Source organism: Aplysia californica, unplaced genomic scaffold (genome assembly GCF_000002075.1).
Source record: "Aplysia californica isolate F4 #8 unplaced genomic scaffold, AplCal3.0 scaffold00199, whole genome shotgun sequence".
NCBI lineage: Eukaryota > Metazoa > Mollusca > Gastropoda > Aplysiida > Aplysiidae > Aplysia > Aplysia californica.
Window position 1 is genome coordinate 76,282 of NW_004797469.1, and position 14,092 is coordinate 90,373.

Consider the following 14,092-nt stretch of genomic DNA (forward strand, 5'->3'; position numbering starts at 1 on the left):
ATCCCCCCTCCATACACACACATAACACACATGCCCCCCCTCACACACACCACACACACTCTCTCTCTCTCACACACCCAAGAGAGAGAGAGAGAGGGGAAAGAAAATCGTCTCATACCGACTGTAGAACCATCACCATGTCGAATCTTGGCCGGAAACACGCCGTTCACCAGGGGGACCGGTACCGATCGCAGTAAAAGTAGGTCACGACTGGGGAGTCCAAACAAAACAAAACTGAGGAGGTTGTGTGTCCGTCGGTCTGTCCATTCTTCTTTTCCACTTTTTCTTTTTCGTCTTTTTTGACTTCTTTGTCTTCTTCGAGTGACAGTGAGAATGTGTGCGGATCTGGGAGTTGGATGTGTGAGAGAGTGTGTGTGTGTTTGTGTGGTGCATGTGTGTGTGTGTGTGTGAGTGGGGTGAGAGGTGGGGGGGGGGGTGTTACAGAAGAAAACCAGGCATGGAAATGAAAAAAAAGGCAGTCAGTTGGGTATAAGTTTACTCAATCAAAACAAGTAGCAGGATTCATCATTATCATTGCCTTTCTCATCCTGGATCAGGGTATAGGCCACGGACAAACACTTTCCACCTTTCCCTATCCTGGGCTAGCCGCTTGATGTCACTCCATGTCTTTCCACTTTCCCAACTTTTCTGTAAGTAATGGGACTTCCTCACATATAATAATTCAAGATCACTCTCTTTATACCCCCCACCAGGGCAGTGCTACTGACTGAAGTTGTCTTTAGGCCATTCCCAAAGGGGGGATATTAACATGTTCTTATGCACAGTAGAATTACAAATGGGCTGATTGATCAATGTCATGCTCATACTGTGCCGAAACAACATAGGGGGAGCTGCTGCCTTTTCTTTCCTCATCCTTACTATCATAATTTTCCTCTACTTCTTCTGTATGTTTATCACTCTCTTGTGAACTGCTATTTCTGGGGTGCCTTGATAGTAAAAGCAGACTTTGTGCTGTTGAAGCTAGAGAGGTGGGCAGGGTAAGCCTGATTCCCTGTAAAGACTTCTCTATTGACATCCACCCCTTGGCACTCATAAGACCATATACAGTTGCGAGCACCGTAAAACATCTACTAAAACTAAAAATTAAACTCTCTTTATGTAGCAGCCGGCCCCCACAGCCCCACCACTCTCCCACCCTCTCTCTCTCCCTCCCCCCTCTCTCTCCCCCCCTCTCTCTCTCTCTCTCCCTCCACTCACCTTGCTTTGGGTGCACGTGGCGTAGACGTCAAAACCGTCGGAAGCAAATGTCCAGCAAAGCTCGATTCAAATTCTCCGTCCTCTTCCTCGTCACTCTCTTCTCCTAAGTCCGTGTCCGGGAGGCCTCTGAGCTTGGCAGCTGAAACCATGACACGGTTTTTGACAGGGTTTTTTTCTCTAGTTTTTTAGTTTTAGTAAGAGTTTTACGGCATTTGCAACACAACAAGGTCATATATAAGGGCCGAAGAATAGAGGTGTTACAACAAGAGAGTGACAAACATAAAAAAGAAGGAGGAGAGATAAGGACGATACAACAATAGAAGTTTGATAGGAAAGAAAGAGCAAACCAAACCAGAGCACCTGCCAGCCACCCACTGACATGGTTTAGATAGGGAGAACGAATGCAGCATAAACAAAACATTTTTCTTCTTCAATATTTGATTTACACTTTCGAAAAATTTTTTTTTTTAATCCAGTAGCTTGATGTATCTATTAATTAAATAAACAACTTGTCATTCAAGACAGTTGAATAATAGTTTCTTTGTTTTGATAAGTGTCTTACTGCGCTCACAACTGTACAAGATCATAATTCAAGACCACAAACAATAGTTTCTAAAAAAAGGCAAATCTAGGAGAAAAATTGCGCATCCTTCCTCATTTGCCTAAGTCTGAGGGAAAATATAAACAATCTATAAAGAGAAGACGAGCTTTTTGCAGGGTTCCTGCCATGAACTCCCCACCAAATTCACTGAGATTTCAAGGTGGTTTCAAAGAGGAATTTTAAAAGTTGAAGGAGATTTGGTCAAGAAATTCATGCCGTTTTCGACAGCCTAATCACATCCCAAAAGCCTATTTCCGATAGGCCTACACTTGTCCAAAAGGAATTGTAGTTTCGATGGTCCCAAAAAAATTTTGCTCACGTCCGATCCAGCGAAATTCAAGGAGTTTTCAAGGAGATTGTTCCTTGAATGCAAATATATAAACAATTTAAAGGGCCTTGAATTAAAATTCAAGAAGTTTTTTTTTAAGGAGATTAGTCCAGATTTGTACTTGAATGCAAATTCAAGGAGTTTTCAAGGACTCCTTGAATTAAAGGAGGCTGCAGGAACCCTGCTAAACCAACAACCAACAACCCCACTCCCCCTGCCACTGGCTGGCAGCTACGCCTGTCGTACCTCGTGACTGTGTCGACTGTCTCAGCTTCCTGCACGCCGGGAGATGACCCAAGCGCAGCTCTTGAACCTTCTTCAAGGCCGCCTCCGTGTGCGTGTGAGACGTACACAAGCATGGCCTCTGCTCACGCGCGTCTTTCAGGTACGACCACGAAGTCTCCTCCAAAATGTCCCATAGAGAAGAGGGCAGCTGTAAATATCCCCAGACAAAAAGAACAGATATTAAAATAAATACAAAAAGTCCCATAAAGATATGTAGGAATCTGTAAATATCCAGAGACAAAAAGAACATAGACATGCTGACAAAATGAGTTACTTCTCGCAATCCACAAATGGAGATACAGGCCAAAAATCGACACTAGGGTCAAATTTGTAGATTTTCCATTGATGTCATTTTCTTTAAGTAGAACTTGCCTTTTATTACTTCATACTTATATATTGTGAAAACTTCACCTATAAGCGTGATGTAGCGACTTCCGTAGGGCTTGAATCCGAGAAGTAACTCATTTCATCTGCACTCTTCACATAAAGTAAAAATGAATATGAAACATCCCATATATAGTTAGGCAGCTGTAAATATCCCGAGACAAAAAGACCATAGAGACAAAAAGAACATAGTAATAAAAATAAATACAAAATGTCCCATTCATATAGAAGTAGGCAGCTATGGATATCCTGAGAAAAAAAGAACATATAGTAAAAAAAAAACCAAAAAAAACTCCCATTGATATAGAAGTAGGCAGCTGAAAATACCCCGAGAAAAAAAGAACAAATATAAAAAATACATACAAAATGTCCCGTATAGAGGACCAACCCTAACATCACTTAAACACAATCCCATATCATCCCTCATCACCACCATTATTTCTAAAAATCATCGTGGCTCTCAGATCAATGACTTACATCTACAATCTTCAAATCTCTATCTGTAACAGTTATTTGTCTTACTAAATATGCACGTAATACACTATTGAACACTATCATACACACTTTTTTCTACTAATCAGTAGTCGTCTTTTTAAAATGGTTTTAGTAGAGTTTTTACGGAACTCGCAACTGCATAAGGTCAAATGAGCGCTAAAGGGTGGATGTCAACAGAGAAGTCCAAACGGGGAATCAGACTTACTCTGTTCACCTGTCTAGCTTCAACAGCACAAAGTCTGCTTTGACTATCAAGGCACCCCGGAAATAGCGGGTCACAAGAGAGTGACAAACATACAAAAGAAGTAGAGGAAAAATGATGATGGTAAGGATGAGCAAAGAAAGAGCAGCAGTTTCCCCTATGCTGTTCCGGCACAGTATGAGCATGAAATTGATGAATCAGCCCATTTACAATTCTACTGTGCATAGGAACATGTTAATATCCCCCCTTTGTGAATGGCGTGAAGACAACTTCAGTCAGCAACACCGCCCACCCAGAAGAGAGGAGAGAAAAACTAATTTTTTAAAATGAGGGTTTGATTGGTGCACATACCCGAGCCAGACCAAAAGTGCGGCACCAGAAGGCAGGGTCGTGAAACATAACCTCGCCGTATTCGTCCAGGATGAGGAGACTCTCGAAGGTGTAGTGGTCGCCGGGTCTCTGGGTAGCTGGGGCGCGCGGCATCGCGGGGCCGGCTGAAATGTGGGTTGGGGGGGGGGGGGTTGGCCCCATGAATAAAATGTGTTACAATGTGTTCGAGTAAACATTGTTCAGAATAACAAAAAAGACACTTTTAAAATAAAAAAACACTTTTTTGACAATTAACGTTAATTGGGCAGAAAGTTATTTATAGGATGTGTTGTGTGATGCCAGTCAGAATTCGGGTTAAAAAAATCCAACAAAAACGGCATTTTTTCAGAGTTTACTGTTTAGAATCCTGTAGCTACCGTACAATGTGTGAGATAGTGTGGTGAAATCAGGCGCTCGTCAAAATAGTGAAAGTGAAGAAACTTGCATTTTTCAGCAGGTTGGTGAATTTTTATCCAATTTTCAATTTTGGTTTTTTGGCTCAACACCTCTCATGCGCATTAAAGAACACATTTCAGTGTGGATTTTACTGAAAAACGTTGATTACAGGCACAAAAATTGTACATTTTCAGTTTTTACTGACTCTCGAGCCAAGGAAATAATAAGTCATCTTTGACGGCCATTTTCTCACTATTTTTACCTCTGAAACCAGGTGACCCCCACCTTCTTCATTCGCACAAATCTCGACTTCTATTCAACATAGATGGATATTTTTTTCGTGACACATATAATACGCCATTTTGAAAAGTGAAATATTATGAAATATGACGAGAGCCTTTATACTGAACAGTCAATTTATAAAATCTAAAGCTTTTCTCACCTTCGCCCACGGGCAACTCACTCCCATGAGCCTCAGGTTCAGTCTCCGTCCATTTCTCAGCGGCTGAAGCCTGGTGTTTACAAAGTAGACGAAAATGGTCAGTGAAATCTAGGAATGTTGATCAGATGATCATTCACTTAGTCAATAGGAATCATTTCAAAGGCAGAATGGCATGTTATTGTCTGAAAACCTTACCATTACCACCAGTCTTTTGGTTTTTTGGTGTTTTTTTTTATTTCATAAGAGTTTTACAGCACTTGCAACACGATAAGATCATATAGAGGGCCTAAGATTAGAGGTGTTACAAGTGAGTAACAAAATATATTTTAAAAAAGGAGAGACAAGGACGATAGATGTTTCAGAGTACCCACCAACCATCCACTGTTTGAGAGCTGAGACAGGAGACCACCCCCCCCCCCCCCACAAAAAAAACAAAACAACAACAATAAAAACCCAATCCTTTTAAAGCAATTTACATAAAAGCAAGGAGATGTGGAATTTACGTGAATCTAAAATTGTACAAACGTATTGCTGAGGCCGTGCCGTATTTTTTAAACCAGAAATCCGACTCACCTTTGATTCCCCCTCCTCCTCAGCAGACGACCCTGTAGGGCTGGGCAATCCTTCGGCAGATGACCTTGCAGGGCTGGGCAATCCTTCAACAATCGGTCTTGAGGGACTGGACAATCCTTCAGCAGGGTTTGACAATCCTTCAGCAGACGGCCCTGGGGGGCTGGACAATCCTTCGGGGCTAGACAATCCTTCGCCAGACAATCCTTCAGGAGGGTCTAGCAGCCCGTACGTGGGCTCCATCACCACGGCCGTCAGCCTGGCGTTCCCCAAAAACCGCGACATCCACAGGCTCATCTCTTGCTCCTGGCCACTTCCGTCCCGGCAATATACCTGGATGGAAAAGAACAATCCGAAATCGTTTTGTTTTTGGTATTTGGTGTCAGTTCAACCCTATCCGTACATCGTGTTTTACTATCGTATCCATACGACGTGGGGAACTCTGCCCCACTTTCCAAAGAGGAAATTTACTCGTTAGTCAATCCGATCTGTACGCTTTGCATAGCAGTCTGTCAAAATGATTTTTTGAGAAATTATACTGAAAGTTTCAAAGAGATCTTCTTACTAGAAGTATTCTAAAATATGAAGAATACAACCCTGGGGGTACAAAGGGGTACAAAATGACCCCCAGGACGTATAGAAAGGGTTAAGGTGTTGATGTGGGTGGTTTGCTCCTTCTTTCCTATCATTATCAAACATCTATCGGTGGCTCTTGTGGCCCAGAGGTTAAGGTTTTCGCCTCTCATTCAAAGGTCCCAGATTCGCATCCGGGCAGCGATGGAAATTGTTCTTTTCTAAAATGATCTCTTTTCCCCTCCTTTCCTGCTCTCTAGCAAAGTTCTGTCATCTGCTTTCGTCTTCACTTTCTGCCCACACCCCTTCACCTCCTTTGGCCCCTCCACTGGGCTCCTGACTCTTTCTGCAGCCTTTCCACTGCTACTCCTTGGCTCCTTCTTACTACTGTCTTTCAGCCACACCCCTGATCTTCTGGTAGGAAAGATTTACACCTACCCTTCTCGGAAAAAGGGCGAAAATCTCGGAGGTCCACCCATACAACGTACCTGTCTCCTGGGGAGGTTGGCTGGCACCCCGTCCGGAAATGCCAACTGTTTCGGAGGGAATTTCTTCGCCTTCTTCGGATCTGCCAGTTTAACAAAGCGGGACAGCTTCTGGTCCAGAAGCTTCTCGTGTGTCCCAATGAATCGCTGGAACATGCAGTTGACGGAAATGATCTGGAAGGAAGGATGGGTAGAAGGAAAAAAATCATAAATTTAAATCCAAAAAGAGCATGCATCATCATATGATTAAGTGTCATACGTGTTTTACTGCACTTGCAACACAAATATGTGAGTCGTATAAAAGCCGAAGATTAGAAATTAGAGGTTTCGCTAGACTATAACGTACAAAGGAAAGACGGAGGAGAGAGAGATAAGGATGATAGATGTTTGAAAGGAAAGAATGAGCAAACTACACCAGAACACCCACCAGCCGCCCACTTTGAGCCTTTCAGCCTGTCAGTATGGCAAGGAGCATACAGTTTTAATCAGAAATAAACAACACCACCCCCCCCCCCTCCAAATAAATCCCCTAAAAGAAGCACACAAAAAAACAATGGTGTTCTGCCGAAATTTGAATTCTAATTTATTTTTTAAAAACTAGTCACATTTTCACTGAGTTTATTTTTTAACACATGTAGGGTAACCGATCAAGCTTTCGTTTTAGCAAAAAAATTGTTTAATTCAGCGCATAAAAAGACAATAGGTGATTTGTCAGCTAACAGCAGAATGTATATGAAACAATCAGTGAGGGAACCCCCCCCCCCCAAATACAAACCCAAACAAACAAACAAAAAACAAAACAAAAATGGCACTGACCAGTCCATTGCGAGTTGTATCAATTAGTCCAATGCAGCTCAAAGCGCTGGTGTTAAACAGTATTTCTTCGAGGGTGGGCACTCTTTGCATTGACCTTGGGGAGCCAAACGCCTCTGATGCGTCTGCAAGGAACATCGGCTGGACACGAAAAAGAAGCATGCAAACAGTCGTAATTCCAAACGGCCAAAAATGTCAGATAGAACGTTGTAATTCTGAGGTAGTGAAATGCCTAGAATATTTTATTTCAACAAACAACTATGCCACACTACTTGTGAAAATAATGGAAATAACAGCAGGGGAAAAAAAGGAAAAACTGCATCTCATACTCATACACACGCTCATACGATCCACTTTCTGTGACAGTCAGTCCTACGGACCTGAGTTCCTCGGGAAGCCAGAGAGCGCCGGCCTGGCCTTGACCCCTCCTCCTCCTCACTCTCCTCCGACTCGCGGTGGTCGCGAGATGAGTCCCCAAACAGCGACCTCCTGTTCCTCGGCGATATGGACGGTAGCCTGAGTCTTGTCGCACTCGTCTGGCTCCAGCCTACGTAAAAGATGGGGGGGGGGGGGGGGAAGTGAGAAGTGAGTCAAACAATAAATCGTGACGCACCGTGAATTTTTTTCCCTTTTATAAAATGGTAACGTGTACATATTTCCAGGAACAAATACACCACATTGTTGAAAAAATTATTTCCTAACTTCAGTAAAAAGTTTGAGGCAAATAACAGGTTTAGCCATCAGGAAGCAAGAGTGCATCGTATCGTCAGTTGGGAAACATTCTCCTCTTGACTAGCACAAAAAAGAGTGCATCGTATCGTCAGTTGGGAAACATTCTCCTCTTGACTAGCACAAAAAAGAGTGCATCGTATCGTCAGTTGGGAAACATTCTCCTCTTGACTAGCACAAAAAAGAGTGCATCGTATCGTCAGTTGGGAAACATTCTCCTCTTGACTAGCACAAAAAAGAGTGCATCGTATCGTCAGTTGGGAAACATTCTCCTCTTGACTAGCACAAAAAAGAGTGCATCGTATCGTCAGTTGGGAAACATTCTCCTCTTGACTAGCACAAAAAAGAGTGCATCGTATCGTCAGTTGGGAAACATTCTCCTCTTGACTAGCACTGAAACAAAAAAACAAAACAAAAAATAATAAAAAGTCAGGGTTTTAACGTAAACATAATTTGCTCAATTACACAAAATCACAATCACCCACTGATAAATGATAAGAAACACAAGTTTAAAAAAAGGAATTTTTTTGGGGGGGGGGGTTTGTTTTTAACCAAAAAATCTTGAGAATGCACATCTCGCAACTTCAAAAAACAAAATTTTTAAATCGCTTGAAAACCCACCCATCTAAAAGTCCGTCAACCTTTTCAATCATGAGAAAACCCAACCCATCTAAAAGTCCGTCAACCTTTTCAATCATGAGAAAACCCAACCCATCCCACACAACACAGTGCTCAGCAAACATCACACAAAACAAACCAAAAGTTACCGGAAACATCTGCATCTGTAGGGCTTGTCACATCCCTGCTCTTGTCCTGGTCCCACTTCAGCAAAGACTCGTCGTTCTCCTCACAAGAAGCCTTTGCTCCCTCGACAGACGATTCTTCCTCTTCCGTTTTCCGAGAGGAATTGTACTCGAACGACTCTTCCGAAGCCTCGAAAGATGTTTCTCTTCCACGCTCCGCCATGGGACAAGGTTCATTCCCCGCAAAGGAAGTCTCCACTGCCTCTAAAGGAGACTTTCCCATCTCTGCTTTAGCAAGAGGCTCACCATTCTCCTCTGAAGAGACTTCCGCAGGCTCCGAAGTTTCTGGACTTCCAGCGTTGCTTTCACTGTCAGACTCAGACAGTTTGGTCTTGGAGACAGCTTTTTTAAAGCCTTTTCTCGGAGACCCTACCTGCAAGTTTTTGATACCAAGTTGTAACTCTTCCTCTTCTGATGAGGAAATAAGTTCCCAGGAAGGGGACAGACTTTCAGTGTCGACAAAACTTGCAGATAGGTCAAGTCCTGTCTCGGAGGAGCTCCGCGCGGCACGCTGAGTGGTCAAGTCGAGCGGGAGGTCAATATCCTCAAAGTTGAGGCTTCTCCTGCAGCTTCTGTTTCCCTGAGAGGAGGTGTCCACGTGTGTGTGAGTGGAGGTGTCCGCGTGTGAGCGAGAGGAGGTGTCCACGTGTGTGTGAGTGGAACTGGGCTTGAACCAGTCGTCGGTCCAGGAATCACCGGGAGACACAGGTTCAAACGACTCCCCGTCATCGTACCCACCACCTCCCACAGCTCCAGAAGCGTGCAGGTCCTGGAAAGGCGGTCCCGCTGGGTCGTAGTCACCACCCCCCTGCCACAGTCCCGCCGTCTCTCCGACATGTTCCAGAACTGATGCCGCAACAGGAACTGATGCCACAGCGTCTTCTGGTACTGACCCAAAAGCAACGGTTGCATGACCATCGCGGCAACAAGCAGGGTCGGAGGACAAGAAGACAGGCTCAGTAAAATCTTGCTGTGGCACAGCCCCATGGTACCAGGTACTAGGATTGTGTTGCTGTGGCACGGCTCCACAAAACAGATTACTAGAATCATGTTGCTGTTGGTGTTGTCGTTGCTGTTGTGGTGGTTCTGCCAGGCGGTGCAGTGGCTGCAACCACGGTCCTGTGTTCGTCGTTGAGTTCTGTGACTCTCCAGCGGCACGAGTGGGACCAGCCTGCCCGCTGCTCCAGACAGGACCTCCGTACAACCCAGCGGGATCCCAATACAGCGCGTCGTGACTATTATCCTGCAAGTGTTCAGTGACCGTAACTTGTGAGCTGTTTATGGACGGGATCTGCCCATTGGCAATGCCCTGAGCCCACGAGTGCGGGGCACTGGGCACGGTACAGAGCATATCCAGCTCTGATCCAGCCGAATCCCACATCGAGATCTCAAAGGGCAGCGGGTACAGTCCATAGTGGCTTGCCTCTTGCAGGCTACATGGCAATGACATACCCAAGGGCGTCTTCCTAAAGTACCGAAGGCAGAACAGTTTCGGTCCGGGAAACAGAACAACTCTCCCAAGGTCTACAGGGACCTGTCCGGAATTTTGTGGAGGCCTTTGACCTCTGTCCGACCAACAATAGTTGGGATCATGCGTGACTGCACACGATGTCCATGGGTATGGGGTGGAGACATCAAATGTCGGCCCATGGAGCTGAGATAGGTAGGGAGGGCCCGTCTGTCCAGATCGCGAAGAGAAACCCATTCCGCTGTTCTGCGGTGCGGATGAGGGAAACACTCCCCGACTCTCCCCAGCATTACTGAACTGGGGTAAGGGCGCTTGTCCTGTCGGACCATTGGTAGCATGTGCCATGTAGCTCCCTCCCGTGTCTCCGAACTGTGGCACGAGTGCTTGTCCCATGGTAGGATGCTCCGTGTAGCTCCACACAGCATCTCGTAACTGAGGCATAGGTGCTTGTTCTGTCTGAGCCATGGTTGGGTGCTCCACGTAACACCCTTCAGTATCTCCTAACTGTTGCAGGGGTGCTTGTCCAAAGGTAGGGTGCTCCACGTACCTCTCTCCTGTGTCTCCAAACTGAGGCAGGGGTGCTGGTCCTGTGGTAAGGTGCTCCATGTAGCTCCCTCTCGTAGCCCGTAACTGTGGCACGGGTGCTTGGTCTGTCTGACCCAAGGTAGGATGAGCCATATTGCTCCCTCCTGTGGCTCTCAACTGTGACAGGGGTGCTTGTCTTGGACTCTGAAACAAGCTCATCAGGTAGTCTTGGTAAAAAGTAGCGTCCGCCGACGCTGTCCCTCCCCCCCAGGGACTGAACTTGGTCTCTGCTTTCGAGTCTCCAGAACCTTGCGCCTGTCCAGGAACACTTCCAATTACTTTCGAAGGACTTTGTTGACAAAACCTTCGAAAAATAGAAAAGTTGTCCAGTGCTTCGGACATCTCGTCGCCCCCACCGGAAACATTTCGCAGTCCCTCCGATGGCCGGAGTGGGGCAAAACCGGCGCCTTCCATGATTCTCGCAATCAGTTGTGGTGGTCACAACTGAGCAGAAATGAGAATGAGAAGGAATATCTCCTACTTTCACTTCGGTGTTTTCTCAATGCCAGACCTGCAGACCAAAGTCAAGAATAGGAAAGAAATCAGTCACTATGTTTTAAGCAAGCGTTTCACAGAGGTGTTTCACTTCACTTGTAACACAATCAAGACATAGACATTGGGGCGAGCTTTTATTCTAAGAACAAGAAGCTCAATAGTCAATGATGCAACCCACCGCAGAAAATCAGATGTGAGGTGGTTAAAAAGATTTACTCTATCTAAACTACTTACTACTTACTGAGCTCTCCTTCATAATTCTATTGTGTTTTGTGTCTGAGAAGACTGCCCCCACAGCCTTCGCCACTTGATTGATGTTATCATCACTTCGGATCACTATTCTGATGCTACGACTACCATGTCAGATGTCATGTACAGTTGAGTAGAGTAATGTACTGCAATATAGAGGCGGCAAGAATTACAACAGTGTATCCCTCAACATTATAATAAATAATCGAAGCACACTTATGAGCCTTATATTTGTTTACATACTTAGGTATTTTTTTACTTTCCCTCCCGTTTCACACTCAGCTACCAGTTGTCTATTTTCTACTAAATATTGATGCGCTGAACACAAATATCAACTTCATATCCGTCGCAAATTAATAGTTTTTGAAATGGTAGTGTCAATTGCCACCGAGTGACGCGGTGACAATTGACAAAAATTGACTTTTTGTCAATTACCACCGAGTAAATTGGAGCTCTTTTGCGTTGGTGGGTAGATCTAGCTTATTGTGCTCGAGTGCTCGATGTTGTGCGGCCGTTCGCCTCTCTGTCCCTCTGTGTGTGTGTGTGTGTGTGTGTGTCTTTTCCTGATCCCCGTCCCCCGATTTATGTTCCCTGATATAACGTGAATTTCTGCTTGAGTTTGTATGCGTTTGTGACCTTCTACTTCTAGAATTGCCTGTGTTGGTTCTACACCAAAGTGTAGGCTAAGGCTAGCCTAGATCGAGGCCTACGTCTCATTGAAAACACGCCAAGTTGGTACCGTAGCTCTAGACTAGATGCTCGTCCAATGAAATTAGTTGAGAACAAATTGACCCATTAGACACACATTATAATGCTAAAGATAGTGTTGTTTCCAGACTTGACACCGCTTCACTCTGTGGCAATTGACGCTACCTTTTGAAATATTTGATTGTTTTTAACCGAGATAGACATGCTTTGTTTGGACAAATCGGGGGGTTCCAAAGGGGCCTGCCCCACTGCCACTGGAGTAAAAGAAAATCTGGGGGGTTACAGGGGGGCTGTTTTTACCCATAATTTGATATTTTACAGTTAGATTTGAAATTGTCTTGAAAATAATTGATTTGCGACAGTTTCAGAGGCACTTTATGATTATGTGTGATCTGCAGCAAACAGTACAGCAGTTTGACCCCTGAAACAGTGCATCTGTGTGCGGGCATATTAGGTTCTAGGAATTGATATTGTCACTGTGGGCATGAGGACAGTGGGGTTAATAAACTAACTAGATTCTATAGATCTAGGCCTCAGTATGAGAAATAGAGTCAATAGAAACCAAGACCATGTACAGTTGAGTAGGCTGCAGTCCGTAGTCTAGTTTCCCACTCCTCTGAATCCACATTTATGTCCATTTGCATACTGTCACACACTGGAATAGTCAACCAAAGCTCATGTTATCAACAGGTACCTTATTTTGATGAACTGGGTTCCATTCCATTTTCATGTCAAACTGATCAACCAAAAAGTCGTTGAGCAACTGATCAACGCAATGCTACGCTAGTCCGCTAGATCTAGAGTAATTTCTTGTACGCTGTGTACTGTGTGTACGCCTAGTTTTTTAAATCTCCGGTCCGAGTTTTTTAACAATCTGATAAACAATTGTTGCAAGAGAATCGATTATGAATACTCGTCACGACTAGGCTATTTCCTGAAGACGGTGTAATAACTTAACTCAAGGAAGTTTTAAGCTCCTTGACTTAACTGCATAGATCTTCAAAGTGTTAGGCCTATATGTGAAAGGGATGAGGTTTATATGAAATGACACAAAGTGCCAAAGAAGATTTTTATTTTATAAAATTTCTTAACAAAAAAATCGTAAAAACAGACACTTAGATCTGCATTACATTGTCTTTATGAGATGGTTCCCATCTAGTTTCTTGCCAGTTTCTTAATCAAAAAGACTTTCCAATCAGCTGATGACTGGAAGATTTAGAAAGCCAACCGTTTCGAGGATCCTGGAGAGCAGGGAGGAGCAGAATATGTGGCATTGTACCGCCTGCAATGATACCTAGTCTCCAACCAAGAAACTAAGTAAGTGGCTAAAAAAAATTAATTCAAAAGACCGCCTTTCCAGAGCACAGTAAATTAACATTATGTTAAACAATAATTCACCTTTAACTTTATAAAACAGTTAATTGGACAAACTTGCTTAGAGTTAAAGAGAAATCTTTTCTGTTCAAACATATATAAAATGAAGATGCTGTTAAAATGCCCCTTCACTTTCATAAAAGATACAAATGATGATTTTAAAATCTTTGAAAAGGCCTAGGCGGATATTATAGTATCGATATCAAAATATATCGGATCGGTTAACTTAAAGAGGTCGATCCCGACTGGCGCGAACGGGCGAGTCACGCGACGAATCAGTGACGCAAATCTTCGTAATCTAGGTTTTGTCGTCGCTGATGGACTGCACTGATGGGAGGGGAAAAAAGAAAAGTTGATGAGTTAGTGAAATGGACGTAGATCTAGTATAATATTATTATAAGGCTATAGGCCTAGACGATCAAGGAGGTTACAGTAGATCTACATGGGTGAAATAAAGTGACGGTACAAAATCCTGTGTTTTCGAATCCTTTACTGTACCGGTATTTCCCAAATGGCAATC